Source organism: Condylura cristata, unplaced genomic scaffold (genome assembly GCF_000260355.1).
Source record: "Condylura cristata isolate star-nosed mole 26May11 unplaced genomic scaffold, ConCri1.0 scaffold00024, whole genome shotgun sequence".
Taxonomy (NCBI): Eukaryota; Metazoa; Chordata; class Mammalia; order Eulipotyphla; family Talpidae; genus Condylura; species Condylura cristata.
In genome coordinates this window covers 30,200,537-30,208,910 of record NW_004567125.1, presented here as the reverse complement: position 1 = coordinate 30,208,910, position 8,374 = coordinate 30,200,537, and positions in this window count along the sequence as shown.

The following is an 8,374-nucleotide window of genomic DNA, read 5'->3' as shown; positions in this document are numbered from 1 at the left end:
ACACCATAATGAAGCATAATTTAGGGCAATGTTGTGGAGCCCCTCTTCTGTTTTTATTTCAGTAAAACATCGGGAAACTTCATGTCAATTCCAGAAATGGAAAATCTGTTTCTCTTAACACAAATAGAATAAAACCAATAAACATAGAAATGATAGCAAAACCCAGATAGTCCCTCCTGGGGACACTGGACCAGACTTGGCCCAGAACACTCAGTGTCTGGGAAGCATTCAAGGAGGGACACCTCAAACCAAGAAAAGTGGGGCATGCATGGGTGCTTGGCACACAGTAGGTGCTAAATGAAGAGCTGCTCGCTTGTTGACATTCAATCACCCAGTTTGGGAAATGAGTAGCTACTATGGGCATCCTCCTCTATTTTCCCAAGGCCTAGTACTCTCCCATTTTGGGGCAACAGATGTGGGTAGAGGTAGCAGGCAAGTGGCCTTGGGGGTGGGAGTGGCTTCTGGGGAGGGGAGGCTTTGGGTTGTTTCAGTTAAGTGGAAGCTCCCACTTCTGCCTCAAGACTTTGGGGGCTGTCCCCACCCACAGCCCTGTAATCTCATGAAGTCCTCAGGCTGCTTGGTACTGAGGAGAGGGGAATGTGTGACTCAATAAATAGGTAAATGGACAAATGAACGGGAGATGCTGTGAAGAGTGAGTTAGTGAAGTGAATGGAAGAACGAATTAAGGTGCTAAATGAAGAGCTACTCGCTTGTTGACATTGAATTACCCAGTTTGGGAAATGAGCAGCTATGTGCAGATTCATTTATCCTTCCAAGCAAGGAAACCACCTGGAGGCATAAAAATTTCCCAGCAAGGATATGCGTTCTTATTTTTCAGATGGACAAGCTGAGGCTCTGAGCAAAGCACTTAAGCGGGCAGAGTGGGAGCCGATGCCTCTCAGTACGAAGTTGGCCCCCAGGTTGGGAGGGGGTTGTCAGGCTGAGGATGGGTCTTTTGTAGATGAAATGGGGGAGAGGCAGTCAGCGAGGGGGGTGGGGAGACAGAGAGGAAGCGCCAGGACAGCCCTGTCGGGAGGGACTGCCGGAGTCTGGCTTGACTAGGAAGGAGTCCCAAATAAAGAGGTCTGGGGATCCCCCTGCCAGCACCCGAGTCACATACGTGCCAGTTCTATCCCTCTGGGAGTGGGGGCGGCAAGATCCCCTTCTGAACTGAGGCCACTCTCCTGAACTCACTCCTCCCCCCCCTCTGCCCCCGCCCCCGCCACTCCCTCTCCAGGGGAGGAAGTAGTGAGGATGCGGGGGAGGGCCCCCCATTCTCACTTCCTCTGGGGCAGGGCGGAGCCTGCAGGGTCCACTCCCTAGCTACGAGAACGGAGAGGCCCTCGCAGGGATGGGGGCTGGGGGCTGGGAGTCATAAGTGTTGGAGTGTTAGGGTTCCATGAGGCCGGCGAGGTCCCTCACTTAGGGGTTCCCCTCTTGGTTCTTTGGGTTTCGAAGATTTTCTTAAGAAAAGTGGTTGGAGGAGAAATAGCGACTTTGAAGTAATGAATTGCTTGATTGCTTGGTGAAAGCAATTGCCCCCCCTTCCCGACCTCCCCGGCCCCCCCCCAACGCCCCGCCCCGCCTCGTCCCGCCCCGGGCTGGGAGACCTAGGCGGACACCGGCACACCCAGCCTTGGAGGGGTCAGGGCCGGGCCTGAGGGAGGGAGGTCGCTGTAAACATGGACTTGGACCTGGGTGGGAGCCGCGCAGGCAAAGGCCTGGATGCTGCTCGGGACCGCCCTCCCGGTCTGGCGCTGGGCCAGCCTAAGACTTGGACAACGTCAGCCACCCTGGCACGGGTTGCCAAAGGAGAGCAGAAAAACTCTTGGGGGTCCAGGCGCCGGCGGCATCCGAGGAGTTAACCATGCCCAGTACTACGGGGCCAGGTGTCTAGGGGGGGCCGAGTGTCTGGGGGGGGGCCAGTGGCGTCAGCGCGACGTCAAGGCGAGGCGGAGAGGTGGAGCGGTGTAGAAACGCGGGTGCTGGAGCAGGTTGGCCAGTCCCTGTGCCGCGCTGGAGGCAGGCGTGGGTGGGGTGGGGTCAGGGGTCCGCCCTCCAGCTTCCCGGCGACACAGGGGGGAAACTGAGGCACGGGGAGAAGAGTGGCCTACAAGAATTCAACCTGGGACCCCCAGCTCCAGCCGCCCGCCCACGTGCCACACACACCAGCGAGGGATTCTCCCCTATCTCGGTGACAGCCCGAGGATCTCCCAGGCCCCGGGGACCTGCTGGTTTCTTTGTTTCCCAATACACAAATCCCTACCCAAAAAGCGGTCCAAATAAGAGCCGGGCAGCCCTTAGCTGTGTCCTGGCAAGTCGCCAGGACTGCGTGAGCCTCAGTTTCCCCAGCTGCACAGCTGTGCGGGTTGGGGGGGGATGCGGGGGTGAGTGGCACTGTAGCTTACCGAGGGCTTGCGGGTGGGCATCGGGAGAGGGAGGAAGAGGATACCCACCCTCCAGCGGGAGAGGGGAGCTCTTTAGCCTAGGTAGCTGGGGCATCTGCCTGGGGGCATTGGACTCCAGCCTGATTCCCCTCGCCACCCCTCCTTCCTACCCTCCGCCCCTTCTTTTCTCTCCCCTTCACTTGCTCCCCTTGTCCCAGCTCCCTCCCATCCCCCCAACCCGCCCGACCAGGCTGAGCCGCTGGGCCGCTAATTAAAAGCAGGGCTGAGGGGGAGGGGGCAGCACGCTGTTAACCCCTTTCTTGCTGGTCCTTCTTCGGCTCCCTGGAGCCGAGATCACACACCCAGAACTTACATCTCTTAGCTCAAGTCCATTTGATGCATGGGTAGATGCAGGATAAGTGGCTGTTGCCAGGGTTATGGGCAAGGCCCGGTTAATCAGAGACTCCTGATAGGAACTGGGAGTTTAGAAATACCAGGAAAGAAAAGACTGATAGCAACTGTGAGTTAGACAAAGGGAGGCAAGTGGTGATGGAAGTGGGGTGGGGGTGGGGGGGCCGAGGGAAGGTCGACAAAGGTAGCTAGAAAGAGGGAGAGCTGGAGAGAAAGGAGGTAAGGGAAGATAGCAGGAAAAGGCAGGAGAGGGCTGGAAGACAGTGCCTGTATCCCAAACAGGACCAGTGACCATCAGTATGCTTGTCCACGGGGACCACAGTCCCAGGCAGTCTTGCAGAGCTGACCCCAAGCCTGGCTCAACGCTCCTCACTGACCTCTGGCTTATCTCAAGCCCCCACTCTGTCCCTTCAATTCTGAGTCAGGTAGAGAGGACTCAAACACTGGCATTTCACTACCTGGTTCCCTACTTGCCACAGCACAGTGATCACTGCCTTTGCTGGCAGGGTAAAATGAGGCTCTGGGAGGGGCCCACATTATTGGAGTGGGAACTAAAAAATGGGTTGATATAACTTAAGGTGGTTACAGCATTCTGAGGAAATGGCAACAGGAAGAGTGGATGGGGGTTTACAGGGCCTGGAATGCTAGCAGATACAGGGGGTACCTGCTGTGAGGTGTTCCTGATAGATGGAATGGGACATGCAAAGGCCCTGGGGTGGGAATGCTCAGAGTGTTGGTAGACAACGGAGGAGGAAACCTGAAGTGAAGTAAGGAAAGAGGACATGGGGGGAAAGGGGTGGTGAAGGAAGATAAAGGGGCACCCAGGGCTCCCTGCCTCAGTTTTCATAACAGTGCCGTGTTCAGAGCAGACAGAGGGGTTTCAGGGGGTATAGAGGTTGCCTAGGCTCACAGACAGGGACCCATCTCCTGTCCCTTTTAAACGCCACCCAGGCCTTCCTATACTTTCTGTGGCTTCTGGCTGCCATCTGTCACTTTCTGGCATTGCCTACTCCTGCCCCCCAGCTGGCCAACTCTTGTCCAAACTGTTCTCTACAGTACCCACCTCACATGACCTCCCTACAGGGCCCTCTCCCAGGCAGACCCCACAGACACTCCCACGGCTGGCTCTTCAGCCTCATCCAATTCCCCAACCCAGGTCTGGCTGCAAGCTTTATAGGGCAGAAACCACTTAGGAGGTGGATAGACAGGCATTATGGGGAAAGGTGGGCATTATTGTGGTGTTTGAATGCTGCCTGCAGCCTGCGTAAAAATAGCTGCCCAGTCTGCCCCTGTCCCCCTGTGAGGAGGCGGCTGTGACGGTGGCTGCAGTGACAGGATGTGCCCCAGGGAGCATCCGGCAGGGCCCATGTTGCCATGACAATGCTGACTCAGAGGCAGAGGCAGGTAGCAGCATCTGGTACCAGCCCTGCCAACTCCCATGCTCACGACAACCTGCCCAACTCCCATCCACCCTCCACTCCAAGGGTATCTTCTGAGGCTGGAGAAGGGTGGGTCAGACCCTAAGGCAGCCAGATAAGTCCCTCTGTTATTGATCCCCACCCAGTCACCAGCTGGAAGATGGGAGATGATGTCTTTATTTTAGTGGCCTGGAAGCCAGGCCTTCCTCCTCCATACAGCCATGTTTTTCCATCAGTGTACCCATTCATTCGCCCGTCCACCTGTCTGTCCATCCATCTACCCATCCATCCATCCACTCACCCATCCACCTACCCAGCCATCTATTCACCCATCCAGCCACTCATCTGTATATATGTCTGCCCACCATCGATCCTTCCCTCCATTCTTCCATTCAAGCAACACCTTGGAGCACCTAATATGTGTCTAGTTTGTTCTCAGCACAGGCTGATTGCCACCTGCCAATGCCGTCAGGGTGTCAGCAAGGGGTCTAGGCTAGCGGTGTGTGAGTGAGGACAGGGCTTCCATAATCCTTTTCTTTCCTTCCTGTGCTGCTTTTTTCCTGCAAGCCTTTCAGCCTCTCTGTTTTTCCATTTCAAACTGAAGCCTACACTCTTCTCCATGCCTCCCAGGCCCATTCCCACTTCCCATGCTGCCTCATAAGCCCCCTCTAGCCACCTTGGCTCTGTTCTTTTACTCTAGCACACTAGATTGCTCCACCTGGGGCCTATGCACTTGCTAGTTTCCCTGCTAGAAGACCTTAGACTCAGGATCTTCACCCAGTCTCGTTTAATTATTAATTTCCTTTTTATCTGCCTCTGCCCTCACCTCCAGAGTATGAAGATAGGCCTGTGGTTCCTTCAGTGACCTGACTGCCTGTCTGTGCCTTCATTGCCCCCACTGTGAGAAGGGCATACAGAACTGGTAGTCATAATACCAGCTCATAGATGGGGTTGGGTAGGGATTAAGCCCTCAGAACTCTGCTTGGTGCAGAGTAAATGCTCAAAGGCACTTTAGAAATAGCCCACTTGTCAGGCCCTCCCTGGTGGCACAACGGGTTAGGACATAGCACTGCAAGCTGGCCGCAGCTGCTTCAGTGTGAGTTCGATCCCCAGCTCAGGAGGTGGCCCACATGGTGCAGCAGACTCTCCTATCTGGCCCGCTGCTCCCCCTCAGCAGTGGACTTCATCGATCTGCCTGTTCTGCTCCCTACTCTGTCTAAATATATCAATATATCTTAAAAAAAAAAAAAAAAAGAAATAGTCCATATGTCCTTGAACTGATGAAGAATGAGTCCATCTCCACAGTGGAGTATCACTGTGCCATAAAAAGAAGTGAAGCCCCAGTAACACTCTAACGTGTATGAACCAAAGACATGATGTTGAGTGAGCCCAGACACAAAAGGTAACGTTGTGTGTGTGTGTGTGTGATCTACTTCTATGAAATGTCCAGACCAGGCAAATCCAAAGAGACAGAAAATGGATCAATGGTTGTTAGGGACTGGTGGGCAGAGGAGGGAGATAGGGAGAGTTTGCTCATAGGTATGGAGTCTCTTTCTGGCATGATGGAATGTTCTGAAACTAGACAGTTGTGGTGGCTGCACATCATGGATGTATAATTACTGAGTTGTCCATTTTAAAATGGTTTATGTTAGTGAAGCTTACCTCAAGATAATTGTAGTAATAAAAAACTTTGGGGTAAAAAACAAATGGTAACAGGAAGAGAGGGTAGGAGTTTACAGGGCCTGGAATGCTAGCAGACAGAGGGGGTACCTGCTGTGAGGTGTTCCTGATAGATGGAATGGGACATGCAAAGGCCCTGGGGCAGGAATGCTCAGAGTGTTGTGGCACAGGGAGTTAAAGCACTGAGAAGCTAAAGCCTCTTCAGCATTAGTTCCATCCCCACCCCGGAGGTGACCCACATGACACAGCAGACCTCTCCTGAGCTGTCTGTTGCTCCCCTCAGCAGTGTACTTGTCAGTCAGCCTGTTCTGCTCCCCACTCTGTCTCTGGTGAATTCTCTCACCACCTCTGCACCTCTGGCCTGTACCCCAGTTCTGTATGCAAAATAAATAAATCTTAAAAAAAAAAAAAGGGGAGCCTACGGAATAAGATGTAGACTTAGCAGTCATCTGCCCTGGGCCTTGGCCCACTGCTCCTGTAACAGGGTGGTCCCTAGGAAAAGGGGACGTTCCAGGTTCCCTGCCCCACCCAGAAGGAGGGTGGAGCTGAGCAGAGAAAAAGGACAGAAGGAATGAGAAGAGAGGAGAAGAGAAGGAAAGCTGGATGGAGAACAAGAAGGAGACCTGAGGAAGCCACATGGAGCAGCAAGCCTGTGAGGAAGAAGCCATGCTTGTTTCCTGACCCTGGACTGGTTAAGGCAGATGTGGGTGAGATCCCTGTAGGGAGGTGACTATGGCAGTGTTTATATTGATTTTGATGTTGCTCTTTTCCTCCCAGATCTGTCTGGCCATTTCTGACCCTTTAACATGGGTCCTGGCCAGAAGGTGCTTTAGTCTTGTGGCAGCTTTCAGGCCTTGCTTTGGGCCAATCCCTTTTGGGTTGACTTTTGCCCACGAGGGGATGGGTCACTTCAGGTGTTTGATTTAGAAGTTCTATTCTTTGTGTTCTGTATTGTATATTCACTGTATTAAAGTCCCTTTTCATTAAAGTTTTATATGTTTTGTCTTGTTGCGGCGGATGGCAGGACCCACTTAGAGCAGGCAGGTTTTGGGGCTTCAGGGGTGCCCCTCTCCCCCTGTCCTCTAACAGATTTGCTGTGCTATAACATTCCCTGCAGATGGAGTCCAGGTGATTGAGAGTCTGGAGCAGATCCTGACCCCAGGTCCAAGCCATAGGCTAACTTCTTTTGCTCCCCTCCCCCTCCCTCTGGCCACTGTAAAGGTTGAGGTGCTTGGTGGTTAAGAGACAGTGACCTGGAGGTGCTGCGGCCAGGAGCCATGTTAGGTGCCATGGAGGGTCAGTCTGTTCCCTTCTCCCAAAGAAGGAGAAAGACCTACAACCATCAGGAGTAGGTAGGGAGGTGATGGACAGTCCAGCAGGGGGTCCTGTCTGGGGACACCTGTTTCTGGCTATCTTATAACCACGAAGGCAAAAACCATTTTCTGATTTTTAAAAAAGATTTATTTATGCATACAAGAACTAGGGTACAGGCCAGAGGTGCAGGGGGATGAGAGGATTCACCAAAGACAGATTGGGGAGCAGAAAAGGCACTGCTGAGGGGAGCATCGGGCAAACAGTGTCACCTCCCTGGCCTGGGGATCGAACACAAACTGCAGTGTCTGCAGAGAGCGTCACAGTGCTGCACTTTAACCCATTGCGCCACCAGGGAGGGCCCCATTTTCTGATTTTTAAGAAAAACTGAGTAACGGGCTTTCCCTGAACTGTATCACTGTGCCAGTCCCTCCCTTACCAAGGAAAAGAGACTTCTGGGAGGTGAGGAGGAGTGTGTAGAAAAGGCCACCCTTTCAGAGGACCAGGGAAATCAACGTGAGGCCCTCCGTGGCAGTGGAGAGGGAGAGACTGCTGTTCTGCCCTGCACACGCACTTGGGCATCTGGGGACCCTACTTGCTAGGCACGCTCAGCGGTGGAAGGGTAGGGTGCAGGGACAGAGGGACAGGCCCCAGGCTGTTCATAGGGATGGTTTACAAAGGAACAGAGAAGGGAATGAGGGAGGAGAAGACGCAGGAGGACGCTTGGAGTATTTTTAGGCACTGAATGCAGCCCTGAAATATTTCCACGGCCACTCCCGAGAGTGAGCTGGGTGACTATTTCAGTGCCTGGTTCCAGCAGAGGCGGGGCATGGGTGAGTCATGCTGGGTGGCCAAATCCAGGCCAGGAGGTGGCTCGCAGGGCAGGACTGGGGACCTCTGAGGTGACAGCTCACCCTCCCCAGCCTGGTGTCTGGTGCTGGCCCTTGGGGCACAGATAGAGCCTGGCCACTGTCAGGGTAGCATGTGGTACAACTGCCTAAGGCACCCCCTTGACAAAAGACCCACACACCCTGATCCAAAGATTCAGATGGATGGAGAGGAGAGGAATCAAAGGATGGAGATCATCCCAGGTAAGGTTCCCAACACTGAGCAGTCTCTGGGAAGTCTGACAGGTGGGCAGGCAGGCACAGAGCTCTTGCTGTGTAT